Genomic DNA, 13,164 nt, shown 5'->3' on the forward strand with positions numbered 1-13,164 from the left:
TCTATGTGTGTGTCATTATTAATATGGACATGTTTATGTATGTATATATTAACATGATAAATAAGATTTATCTATGTGTTATCTAGTTGTGTGGTTTATGTATGCTTTTTAGTATATAAGGGCATACCTAAGCAATCTTTAACTTACTGTAATTTTCAGGTCATAAACCTCTCGCATTTAGGTAGGCTTCTAGCACACAAATAAAATTATGGAAGTCAGTCTACTTTCTGATACATCCTGAGTACTGCTCCCCATAGTTCTTGGTTTCAACTGGCACCTTGTACTTAGTCTCAGACCTTATATAGACCATCTACTCTGTATCTGGTCACAGGTCAATATCAGCAGAGACTTACATGCAACAGGGACTGAAGGGTTTACATTACTACATCTGGCAGGATGGGAAGGATAATGAACTAAGAAAGGAGAGGAGAAAGAAGTCAAGTAAAAGAGAAAGAAGCTGGTAGAGACACATGTACATGTCAAGACCAAGTATGCTCTATGAAAAAACTAGACTGTTTTTCTTATTTGGCTGGTAAACTGTTTCTGAAAGCGATCTCAGAAGTGGAGTTCTGACCAATATCAGCTTTATTTTAATGTATCTATAGTCTTTCAAATGTGTGTTTCCAAAAAGAAATCTGCTCATTGGTTTCCTGATTTGTCTTTAATGTCACCAAAAACCTCATCCTTTCTAATATTTCTGCTGGCTACCATGTCTTCAAAATTAATGTATGGTCTCTGTGTTACTGCACTTTCCTGGATCCCATCCTACCTGTCTGATATTTTTCTTAGCATCCAGCCATCCTGCATAAAAAATGTTTCTCCTTTCAGATTCCCAATCTGCATTCTAGTATGATGGTATCATCACTATCCCTGTCACACTGAACTGAAATCTCAGAACCTACCATTAGTAATAAACTGCTAAGCTATATCCTTGGATGACTACTTTTCCCTTGTCCACACTTAAAACGAGCTTTCAATAAACTTCTTTCTTTGGTTTTCATAACCCTCCCCACTCTCTTCCTTGGTGATCCCACCTACTATATCTTCAACTAATATTGCTATGTAAATGACTAAATCATCCATTGCCAAACTTTTTCAGAAGCATAAGACCTAATCTTTAATGATGTCTTCATCTGCATATTTGGTAGGCACCTAAAATGTGGCATCTTTTTTTTAAAAAGATTTTATTTATTTATTTCACAGACAGAGATCACAAATAGGCAGAGAAGCAACCAGAGTGGGGAGCAGGGGAAGCAGGCTCCCTGCTGAGCAGAGCCGGATACGGGGCTCTATCCCAGGACCCTGAGATCATGACCTGAGCCAAAGGCAGAGGCCCAACCCACTGAGCCACCCAGGTGCCCCTAAAATGTGTCATCTTTCATACATAACTCAGCATCATATTTTTCAAAATATATTTCTCCTCTTTGATTCCTAATCTGCATTGCAAAATTATCGCTCACCTTGTAACTCAGGTTTGAAACCTCAGAATTATCTTCTACTTTTCCCATTCCCTTATTTCCTATATCAGGTCATTAGATCCTACAAATATGATCTGTGAAGTCTGTTCCCATCTTTTCATTCCTTCTTCTACTGTTCTAAATCATAGTCTTATTATTGCATGTCTATCACTGAAATATTTTATTTATTGCCTTGGGTATCATGAAAAAGCCCAACTCAATTATGCATCTCCTATCCACCAACCAACAAGTTAAGTTATGGATGCCTCCACGTTGTTTACCATTGATTTTCCTTCCTCCTGTAAGACATCCAGTTATGATCCTGACTGTAACTTGAAAACTCTTGGATCTATAAGCCAAATCTAACAGGGACTTTAAACCTTTGCACTATGTTTATTTTGTTTTTTCTTAGCAGACTTTTGCCTTGGCTCACCTTTCTAACTTTTCCTTTTCTGGACTATTTTGGATATCTGCACTAGGTCAGGTTTCTGTAACTGGCAGTCAGGTGGAGCCAAAGTACTCATTCTCCAATAAGAGAATGGCTTTTGAAAGTGTTGTCCTAATTTATCCCCTTGTCTCCAGTTTCTTATCTTATAAACTGTTCTACACACCAATGCCAGAGAATCATGTATTTTTCCTTTTCATATATTTCTGGCAACTCTCCACAGTTATAGAATAAATTCAGAATGGCATTCAAGGTCTTCCTGATTTGGCCCCTCTTTCTCAGTTTTATCTCCCACTATACAATCATAAAACCTACCTTCTAGCTCCATTAGATGACTAAACAATTTCCAGAAGCAGCCCACATTTTCCTTTCTCTAAGCTTTTGCTCATGTTGTTCCCTCTCCCTCAAAAGCTCTTTCCTTTAATTTCTAGCTTTTGGGGTCCTACTTATATTTAAAGATACAGCTTTTCCATAAAACTTTCCCCATTCTGGGAGCATCTGCGTAGCTCAGTTGGTTAAGCATCTGCCTTACACTCAGATCATGATCTCAGGATCCTAGGATCCAGTCCCACATCAGGCTTCCTGCTCAGCAGGGAGTCTGCTTCTCCTTCCTCCTCTGCCTCCTTCCTCCTGCTCATTATCTCTGTCTGTATCTCAAATAAATAATACCTTTATTTAAAAAACCTTGTAAAAAAAAAACCTTCTCCATTCTCTTCTTCCTATACATTTCTGTAATATTCTTTTGCAATCAGATGAGCTCTTGTCAGTTGTCTTGACAATATCCTAAGCCAAATGAGATCATGAATGGTGTTATCATTCACCTATTCTTAGCACCATGCCCTGGACATATTTACTACTCAATATTTGTTAATATAATTAAAATGATATGTATAAAGTTCTACTATGCTAGCTAAAATATAATCATATTATTTTATGTCCTATATCATATTTAATCATCAAAAATAATATAAAAAGGAAAAGTAATTTAATGACAGTTATATATTATTGTAGGATCACATATAGAGATTAACCTGCAATGGAAAAGTTTTATTCTGTAGATTTGGGATCAAACTCAGCCCTGCATATTTTAATTTAGCCACTATTGAAGCCAAGGCTTTGATGTATTCTGATGGTATAAAATAACAACATGATGAAAGATTAAAGGATGAAAATTCTGATGCAAAGCAGGGTTGGTTCATAGGATTTAGAGGTGGGTCTATCCTTACATAATATCAGGGTGTCAGGTGAAGCTGCTAGTAGTACTGAGAATGTTACTTCACATAAGTCATTGTTTTATAGGCAGCAGAAAGCCAGTGTTACAGGGCTATTTGTAAAAAAAAAAACCAACCAACAAACAAACAAACAAAAAATAAAAGCAACAGCAAAACAGATATCCTTACATCTAGTGCTCAGGGAATCACCCAGTGATTAAAAGTCTTTCCCAAAAATTTTCTTAAAAATTCATGTGCAGGGGCGCTTGGATGGCTTAGTGGGTTGAGCCTCTGCCTTCGGCTCGGTTCATGATCCCTGGGTCCTGGGTTCAAGCCCCGCATCGGGCTCTCTGCAGCAGGGAGCCTGCTTCCCCCTCTCTCTGCCTGCCTCTCTGCCTACTTGTGATCTCTGTCAAATAAAGAAATAAAATCTTAAAAAAAAATTCATGTGCATATCTTAAAGAAGGATTTCTGAATGAATCTAATGCCAATGTAGATGCACATTTTAGCTTCTAATATGTTGAACTGGAAGACTTAAGAACAAGTAGGATAGGGGTATGTGTGTGGCTCAGTCACTTAATGGTCTGCCTTTGGCTCAGGTCAGGATCCCAGGGTCCTGGGATGGAGCCCCACATCGGGCTCCCTGCTCTGTGGGGATCCTACTTTTTCCTCTCCCTCTGCCCCTCCCTCTGTGCTCTCTCTGTTACTGTCTCTCTCTTTCAAATAAATAAATAAGATCTTTAAAAAAAATAAGTAGGATAAGAACTATGTATTCTCCACTACTGTATGAGGTAAGATACAATTTAATGTAATCGGTTCCTGGGTTGTCCTGTTTAATTAGTTTATATAAACTTCTAGTTGTTCTGGCACATAATGTATACTTCATTAAATGTGGTGTTTGTGGTCATTTCCATATATCAGGACCTCGGTCAGAAAGAAATTCTTCTATTATATCATTGTATAGGAAAATCAAACTCTGATTTCCTGCTTTTGCCAGGAGAAGGATAAGATTGGTATTCACATGAGAATATCAACTCTTTGCAACTGTCAGAAGGTATATCTTGTCATTGTGTGTACAGCAGGGTAGGTGGCTTAAACAACTGATTTGTATTTATTTCTGAGGAACAAAAAGTAATAATGAATAAATAAAAACTGATGTGGAATGGATGAACCTTGAAAATATTCTCAGTGAAAGATTCCAGTTAATAAAACACCATACATTGGTGTGCCTGGGTGGCTCAGTCGTTAAGCAGCTGCCTTCGGCTCAGGTCATGATCCCAGGGTCCTTGGATTGAGCCCTGCATTGGGCTCCCGGCTCAGCAGGAAGCCTCTTCTCCTTCTCCCATTCCCTCTGCTTCTGTTCCCTCTCTCGTTGTGTCTCTCAGTCAAATAAACAAATAAAAATCTTTAAAAAAATAAAATAAAACACCATACATTGTAAGATTCTGTTTATGTGAATGCCTAGAATAGGGAAATCTAGAGAGACATAAAGTGGATTAGTGGTTGCCTTGTGTTGGGAGGGGTGTGGTTTGGGAGGACTGAGGAGGGGTTATGGTTAAAGACAAGATTCTTTCTGGTGTGATGAAAATGTTTTAAAATTTATTGCAGTGATGGTTATACAACTCTGAATATATTAACTGCTGAATTGTACTCTTTAAAAAGGCAAAATGTATGATTTGTGAATCATATATCAATAAAACTTAAAATTTAGGTGGGAGAATATATAAAACAAAATAACCCTTTTTTTTTTAGAGATAGTGCATGCACATGTGTAGGATGGTAGGGGAGATGTAGAGGGGGAGGGGCAGTGGGAGGAGGGAAAGAGAGAGAGAAGAAGGGCTTGATCTCACAATCTTGAGATCATGACCTGAACCAAAATCAACAGTCGGACACTTAACCGACTGAGCCATCCAGTTGCCCCCAAATAACCTATTTGTAAGACTTGTCTAACTACTGATGCCTAGATATGAAAACAAGTTATTATTTACAGATGTCAAATACGTCTTCTTTAATTTTCATAATTAATTATATTTTGAAAAGGTCAGAAAATAAACCACAAAGTAAGAGAGGCAATAGATTTTAGTTGCATAATTTTAGTCCCACTTTTGAACTACATTTATCTCCAAGAGACTGTTTCTGCATATAATTTTTTTTTCTAAAAAAACCCTCAACTTCTTTTTTTTTTTCCCATTTTATTTATTTTTTCAGCGTAACAGTATTCATTCTTTTTGCACAACACCCAGTGCTCCATGCAAAACGTGCCCTCCCCATTACCCACCACCTGTTCCCCCAACCTCCCACCCCTGACCCTTCAAAACCCTCAGGTTGTTTTTCAGAGTCCATAGTCTCTTATGGTTCGCCTCCCCTCCCCAATGTCCATAGCCCGCTCCCCGTCTCCCAAAAACCCTCAACTTCTTAAATAGCATCCCTTTTAACACCAATGTGTGTTTCTCCGATCCACATAGTTTAGCAAGCAAATTGAAAGTTCTTCCCTCACTGTTTATTACTATAACTATGTCTTACTAACTTATAGACAGGACAATTACCATTTATGACCTGTTAAGCAACTCTTGAAAATTGCTTTGGGGTTTTGGGACTTTGGTTGACAGGGAGGTCTGTTCTTTGTTAGAAGCATATTCTCCATATAAAATTCAAAGGGCTGGTTTTTAGAATACTATATAATAAACCATAGGTGGCATGAATCTGGGAATTCTCAGTTTCTATTAGTCTCAGCACTTTCTCTCTTTTTTTTTAAGATTTTATTTATTTATTTGTCAGAGAGAGAGAGAGAGAGAGCAAGAGAGCATAAGCAGGGGGAGCGGCAGATAGAGGGAGAAGCAGGCTTCCCCCCGGAGCAAGGAACTCGATGTGCGACTGGATCCCAGGACCCTGGGATCATGACCTGAGCTGAAGGGAGACACTTGACTGAGTCACTCAGGCATCCCACAGCACCTTACCCAAAAGAAGAAATTGGCACCATAGTCTTGCACTAATTTTTGTGGGGCTGTGTTTTAGCTGCCTGGCTTCCAGCCCTAATCCCTGTAATCATTACAACCACATTAACCTTTACTTAGGTAAGTGGCCACTATTGGTCATTGTTTTTTCCAGGCCTTTTCTTATTGTCTACTTTTCCTGCAATGGGACCTATCTTGTTCCTAGTCAGAGAGGATTCAAGGAGGAGTATTTCAATAGTTTGTGGCTTAGCATCAAGTGGACCTATTGCTTCTAGTCCTACTGTGATCTCAGGGAGCAGTGAAACAAACTGGATGTCTTTGTTGCCATCTTTTATTCACCTCTGTCTACCTCTCTTTGTAGATTTCATCTGTTATGCCAATTTCTTTAGGCCTGATGCCCTGCCTTATTTAGCAGTGTCTTGCCAGACCTCTTAAGAAATTACTAATTTGTTTCTTAATCCCAATCCCCATCAGTGGATTCCTGCTTAACTGCTTATTGCTTGCCACCAGACCGGATTCTATTCTCTGTCTGCCTACCTCCCAGGATATCCAATGCTAGACTTCTAGAATCTAGTTGTCTGCCTGCTTACTGCCTACTGTTACACAACTCTTCTTTCTGCTTTACCAGCCTGCCCAGTCTTTTCCTGTTGGTGACTACAGGAAGCTTCTTAGCTTTCCTGTCCTGCTGTAATTGGTCTCTTTAGTTTTTGGGTACCAGGCTCCTTTGCATGGTTCTGTCTACAAATGCCAAATACCTTGAGATACTATCTTCCAGTTTGCTACTAGGTTTTTATTTCCTTGGGCCAACATTTTAGTAATTCTTGTCTACTCTTTCTTTTCCTTTGTTTCCTGTATGTAATCTGTAAAGAGGAACAGTTTGTTCCTTTATTTTTTTAAGTTTTTATTTAAATTCCTGTTAGTTAACACAATGTAATATTAGTTTCAGGTGTACAATACAGTGATTCAACTCATCACAACCACCATACTCCCTAATTTGCATCACCTATTTAACCCATCTCTCCACCCATTTCCCTTCTGGTAACAGTTTGTTCTTTCTAGTTAATCATCTACCTTTCCAGTTCATCTATGTTCTGTTTCTTGATTTGCCTCTCTTTTTTCCCCTGTTGCTCCTTTCTTTTGTTTCTTAGATTCCACATATGAGCAAAATCATATGGTATTTGTTTTTCTCTGACTGATTTATTTCATCAAAATAAAAAGCTTCTGCACAGTGCAGTAAAAAAATCAACAAAACTAAAGGGCAACATATGGAATGGGAGAAGATATTTGCAAATGACATATCTGATAAAGGGTTAGTGTCCAAAATATAGAAAGAACTTAGCAAACTCAACACCCATTGTGAATTCAAGCCCCACGTGTGGCATGGAGTTTACTTAAAATAAAAACAAACAAACAAAAAAACAACCCAACACACCAAAAATGAATAATCCAGTTAAAAATGGGCAGAAGGCATGAACAAACATTTATCCAAAGACATACAGATGGCCAACAGACACATGAAAAAATGCTCAGCAACACTGATCATCAGGGTAATACGAATCAAAACTACAATGAGATATCACCTTACACCTGTTAGAATGGCTAATATCAACAACTCAAGAAACAATGGGTATTGGCAAGGATGCAGAGAAAGGGGAACCATCTTACACTGTTGGTAGGAATGCAAACTGGTGCAGCCACTCTGCAAAACAGTACGGGGATTCCTCACAAAGTCAAAAATAGAACTACCCAGTGATCTGGTAACTGTACTACTAGATAATCATCCAAGAACACAAAAACACTAATTCAAAGGGATACATGCACTCTAATGTTTATGGCAGCATTATTAACAATAGCCAAATTATGGGAACAGCCCATTTGTTCACTGATTGAAAAAATGGATAAAATTGTGGTACACACACACACCACACAAATGGAAAATTACTCAGCCCTAAAAAAGAATGAAATCTTACCATTTGCTATGACATAGATGGAACTAGAGTGCATTATGTTAACTGAAATAAGCCAGTCAGAGAAAGTCATCATACCCTAAGGATTTCACTCATATGTGGAATTTAAGAAACAAAACAGATGAACATAGGGGAAGGGAGGAAAAAATAAAATAAAGTAAAAAACAGAGAGGGAGGCAAACCATAAGAGACTCTTAACTATAGAGAACAAACTGAAGGTAACTGGAGAGGGGGCGGGTAGAGAGATGTGATAGATGGGTGATGGGCATTAAGAAGGGCATTTGTTCAGATAAGCACTAGGTGTTATATGTAAGTGATGAATTACTAAATTTTACTCCTGAAACCAATACTGTACTATATGTTAACTAAATTGAATTTAAATTAAAAAAAAAGAAAAAAATTATTCTGTATGCCACTGCCAGACCAGCTCCTTACTTCTTTATTTTATAACATTCCTGCTAAAGAACTTTACCTGTTACTACCACTGTGTCTTACATTCAAATCTGTTTACATTCTGGGAAAATGCTAGGGGGATAACCATGTTTCCTACTATTATTCAACATCTATGTTCTCAGCATTTTCTTCAAGCCCAGTAGCCACTCAACATCATTGGTCAGTATTGTTTCCAGATCATTCTACATGTTGTCTTTTCCTTACTTCCTTTCTTAGTTTTGCCTATTCACGTCTGATTTCTGCTTCATACCTCAGCAGCTCAAGTTCTACCTTCTCCTTGAGAACTTCTTCATCTATTCTAGGTCCAACCAAGCTCACACCTTTATCATGTTATGTTGAATTTAGAGTCAGTATCTCCAATTTAGGCAGCTAATCTTCTCTCACTGTTTCACAAATTAGTTGTTTGTTTTCTCAAGTAGATTTTATAGCTATTGATGGCAAAGATTTTCTATTTTACAGTCTGTTTCATTAAATTTGTGTACCATGAATAAGCATATTAGCAATTGATAAATAGAAGAATTATGTCAAAATAAGGTGGAAGTCCAGTTGGTTCACGTGTGAATTTTCTTAGCTCTTGAAGTTCTGAGATGATGAGGAGGAAGCTTTCTCACAATTAAGCATAAATTCCAACAATGTATGAAGACTTTAAGGAAAAAAAGAATAATCTTGCATCTGACTCTGCTCCTTCAGTATAACTGGTTTAGTGGTTTCAACCACCTCTTAAGTTCCTTACATTAAACTATTTGGTGAAGCTGTGACTACTGAGAACAAAGCTATGAAGACATTTCACCACAGGTTTTAAAAAGTTGGGTACTCTTTAATTAGATTTTTAAAAAAGATTTCTTAATTTTTTTGGGAGAGAGAGAGAAAGAGAGAGCACAGATGGGAGAGGTGGGAGGTGGGGAGAGAATCTCAGGCAGACTCCCTGCTGAGCCCAACAAATGGCTGGATCTCAGGACCCTGAGATTTAGACCTGAGCTGAAACCAAGAGCCAGAGGCTTAACTGACTGCCAACCAGGCATCCCCAATTATATTCTTAATTTTGATGAAGATAATAATCTATTCAAAGTGAATGCCCTTGAGGAGCCACAACAGGAAGGAAGAAGCATGAAGGCTACAAAGCATTGAGGGTTGTGATGCTGGAGCAAATGCCAGTGGAGATTTAATCTTGTTAGAATGGTTATTATTTTCATTACTGCTCTGATTATCAAGTTGCATTGGATTTAAATATCTTCCCTAACCATGTTTCCCTAGAATCCGTTTTTCCTCAGTGTGCAATTCTATAGAATAGGAGATTCTTCAGGAAGACATATATAACATTATAGGAGAATGTCTGTTTTTTGTTTGTTTGTTTGTTTTTGCATAACATCTATTTTGGTGTTGGCACATAGTATATGCTTAATAAATACTCGTTTACTCTTAGGCAAACTTTATATCACAAATGTTTTTCCATGACCCTAACGGGGGTTATTTCCCATTTTTGTCTAATCCATGTTTCCTTTCATTTCTTTATTAATGACCCAGATTGTTTAAAAGAGAACGTTCAGCAGAAGGGAGACACAGAAAGCAAGAGGGATACTATGAGGCTCATCAGAAACCTCTGAGGGTAACAAAGAACTCTAAGGTCAGTTTGAAGAAATATAGATCTTAGCTGCCTTTTATCTTTCTTTTCTCCTAGGGATCAGTTTTTAAAGTTAACTGGATGCTAAACTCATGAGAAGCCAGAGGAAGAGACCACAGTTCAGTATGTCTAACATAAACTTTTGATATTCCAACTGATGTTAGAGCCTCCTTCTTTTTTCAGCATGAGAGGAAAGAGGTCTCTCCCTCCACCAAGCTATCTGTGTATCCCAGGAAGGTAAAAACAAAGGAATGCAAGAGCAGTGAGATCAGTCCTAGGACTGTATACTTGGTGAGGCGCCTGTTTCATAATCCGTGGGCAAATCCTTATAGGACAGTAGTGGTTTCTTTCACGTGTTAACTTCCAAGAGAGACCAATGACCCTGATGTAGGAAGGAAGGGTGTTTGTTTAATTACTGTTTACATTAACTGAAGCAAAATGCTTAAAAACAAACTTTAAGAATTAAGATGGAGAGGGGCTGAGATAATCACAGTAAAGTTGGATGTAAGCCATATCAGGAAGAGACTTTTTCACTTTTTACAGTAAGATTATGCATCTTTTACACATACCTCTAATTGGATTTCAAATGTAGCTTCACTCCCCTGAGGAGAGTGAAACCCAACCTTATTCAAAATTAATGTCAATCCCATTGGGGAGGGTATGTGCTATGGTAAGTGCTGTGAAGTGTATAAACCTGGCAATTCACAGACCTGTACCCCTGGGGATAAAAATACATTATATGTTTATAAAAAAATAGGAAATTAATAAAAAATTAAAAAAATGTATGTCAATCCATTTTCAAGTTTATTTACACACTCTAAACAGAGGTCATTTGTATTACAACGTCTTCTCCCTTTTAAATCCACACCAATGAGACCTGCAAGTCCTTCATGATCTGGGAACTGCTTATCTGTTCTACTTTTTCTCTTGGCAACAGAAGCCTTCTCCTCCAGGTGCCCCCAATTTCTTAACCATAAGGTCTTTGCACATGCTCTTGTCATTTCCTTTGCCTGAAATGCTCTTCACTCTCTCTTTGCCTTGTAATTGCTCAACACAGTTTTATTTAATATGCTTTCCAATAGCCTGAAAGCCCTTAGAGCAAGCCATATCTGTCCTGCTCACTATTGTGTCCACAATGCCTAGCACAGTACCTAATAGTAGGCTGTCAACAAAAACTTACTAATTTTAATTATACCCTTAAGACTTAGCTCAAGCATCATTCTCTTTGGGAAGGTGTCCTGGAACCTTGACATTTTGGTGCTTTACCGCTCTGATGTGCTCTATGAGCTCCCTGTTCATATCTGTTCTGAATCTGAAATGCAGTTCAGTCTGTCTCTCCCAGTAGAGGTACTAAAGGGCAGTAAGTGTGTCCATTCCTTCTTCTAACCCAGAGCACTCTGCATAGCACCTGGTATACCCTAAGGAGTTTAATAAATACCCATGGAGCATATTATTGAGCCATGTTTGAGCTTGGAAGATTCTCATCCATATCCTTATCCCTTAAACAGAAATTGGAAGAAAGTATTGGATAAAAACATGCAGGGCATGTCTTTCTGTAGCATGCATTTTTACTCAGTTTTTTTCGGAGGGAAAACATTTAAGTAATTTATCACATATGTATTTGTATGTATATAGTGAGTTGAATTCAAAATATACATCAAATTTTAAGATAGAAACTTAGACAAATCAAATTTACCTTAGGGCTCCTTATCCACCCTGTCTGGAAGGATGTATTCTTCTTCTGTGCTGTTTTTGGGTAGTTTATCACCTGTGTGATTAAAAAGATATATTTTTATATTTTATAAATATATAATATTTACAATTTTTATATTTTATAAATATATATTTATATAAATATTCATATAAAATCTATATAAAATACATAAATATATTATATATATTTTATATATATTATATTTTTATATATTTATAAAATATATTTTATATATTTTATATTTATAGATATATTTTATATATTTTATATATTTATAATATATATATTTTATATATATTTATATATTATATTATTTTATATTTTATAAATATATTTTATATTTTTAGATATATTATGTTCTTTTCACTCTACTGTCCCAGCTAATTGCTTCCTCACATCTATAGCATGGTCAAATTTATTGTAATGCTCTCAATAAATATGCTCATAAACCAATTAGATTCAGCATAGTTGAATTTAGGTTGAAGGGGAGGGCAAAAGAAGTCATAGCCTGAAGATATGTGAATAACAGGCATATGGACATGTTAATAGACTTCATATCTGAGGTTACATTTCAGGCTTCTCTATCATATGTGCTCTTAGTCTATGGTTGTGGTTTATTCAAATCCTGCTCTACCCCTGCAATGTTCTCAGTGTGTACACTCTTTTTAGGGGGCCCTGTTTAAAAAAAAGAGGTTAGGGCACCTGGGTGGCTCAGTGGGTTAAGCTGCTGCCTTCGGCTCAGGTCATGATCTCAGGGTCCTGGGATCGAGTCCCGCATCAGGCTCTCTGCTCAGCAGCGAGCCTGCTTCCCCCTCTCTCTCTCTGCCTGCCTCTCTCCCTACTTGTGATCTCTACCTGTCAAATAAATAAATAAAAAATCTTAAAAAAAAAAAATAAAAAAAATAAAAAAAAAAAGGTTAGAAATATAGCTTAGGCCTCTTCCTGACAACACAAACACGAAAGACTAACAATGTTTACAGTACGGTGCTACTGCTCCAGAAAAACACCCAGCATTTGTCTAGAGATTTATGTTTTAAACAAAGCTTTGACACACATGATCTTACTCCACACAATAACCCTAAACCTAAGCTAGTCCCCCAAACTGAAAATAGCACTCAATCCAACTGCTAGCTGTCTATAGGTACTTTGGTTAAAGAGCCTTAACTGCTCCTGTTCCCCCTGCCCCCCAAATTAAGTAGTGGATGTGTGCTGCTTCTACTAGCCAGTGGCATGGAAATAAAGGAACGACCGTATTTCTTTGATCGTAAAGTAATCATGGCAATATAAAGCACCCCATCTGTCCACTTTGATGGTAGTCCGTCTAGGCAATTAATCAGCACTT

The sequence above is a fragment of the Meles meles genome, chromosome X (genome assembly GCF_922984935.1).
Source record: "Meles meles chromosome X, mMelMel3.1 paternal haplotype, whole genome shotgun sequence".
NCBI lineage: Eukaryota > Metazoa > Chordata > Mammalia > Carnivora > Mustelidae > Meles > Meles meles.